General features: G+C 42.0%; 1 long non-coding RNA gene across 1 annotated transcript in view; it reads right to left on the reverse strand.

Annotated features, from left to right (window-relative positions):
• Nucleotides 1-582: 582 nt before the first annotated feature.
• Nucleotides 583-895, reverse strand: part of LOC119588023 — a 651-nt gene continuing 338 nt past the window's right edge. Inside the window, exons 2-3 of the long non-coding RNA XR_005230055.1 lie at nt 804-862; nt 583-674 (exon numbers count right to left, since the gene is read on the reverse strand). This is a non-coding gene — a long non-coding RNA (uncharacterized LOC119588023). The remainder of the gene's footprint in view (nt 675-803; nt 863-895) is intronic.

The raw sequence follows: 895 nt of genomic DNA on the forward strand, positions 1-895 counted from the left end.
AGTCTCAAGAGAAAATGCGAAATAGATATAGACAATAACATGTAAATAAGTAAGGAATTGACTGATAATATTTATTTGAAGACAGTAAAGCGGGTTAATTGCCTCTTCTGTGTTGTGAATGCATAAAATACGACTGATGATAAAGGAATCTTGTAATGAGTTGATGGTTTAAAATACAATGGCTTGTTTTTTTTTAAAAGATTCGTGCAGACACTAATGAGGCTCTGCTAAGTAGTGTAAAGAAACAAAAAACAATGATTTCCACAGGCACTAATGAAGCCTTGGTAACTTATGTTTACACAAAGAAAAGACTAGCAATGACAAGAAGGAAATTTCAAAAACAAGACGCGAATAGAACGCCTGATACGTTATACAGACCCACAGGAAAACCTAATTTACGTAGGCAGTTGAAAAAGTAGAAGAAAAGCACTTAAGAGAATCCGAGGACGTGGACGAGAAGGAAAAGCATCCCGAAGACTCGCAGGGCCCTCCGGAGTCCTCTTCACAGTTGTCGCAGGGCCCTCCGGAGTCCTCTTCACACTTGTCGCAGGGATCTCCGGAGTCTCTTCACACTTGTGCGACCTCGAGCCCGTTCCGACTAGGAGGATCACAAGGACACGGTGGGAACGTACAGTTGCAGGGGTATGGAGGGATGATGGGCCCTCTTGTAGGAACTAAAGGAAGAAAACAAAACAAAATAGAGCGGCAGAAGTGACAAAGGCTTCGTGGATGCATTATGGTGATTGTATCAAAGGAAAATTAAAGATCAATCTAAAGAAAGGAGACAGGGGATTATGACGTACAGTGAGGCGGGAACCTGGCTTGGGGTCGCGCTTCTGTTGCCACCATCAAGGATGATAGCCTATGGATAAATAAAAAGTATAGAATGAAGATT

Source organism: Penaeus monodon, chromosome 23 (genome assembly GCF_015228065.2).
Source record: "Penaeus monodon isolate SGIC_2016 chromosome 23, NSTDA_Pmon_1, whole genome shotgun sequence".
In the NCBI taxonomy this organism is placed as follows: Eukaryota; Metazoa; Arthropoda; class Malacostraca; order Decapoda; family Penaeidae; genus Penaeus; species Penaeus monodon.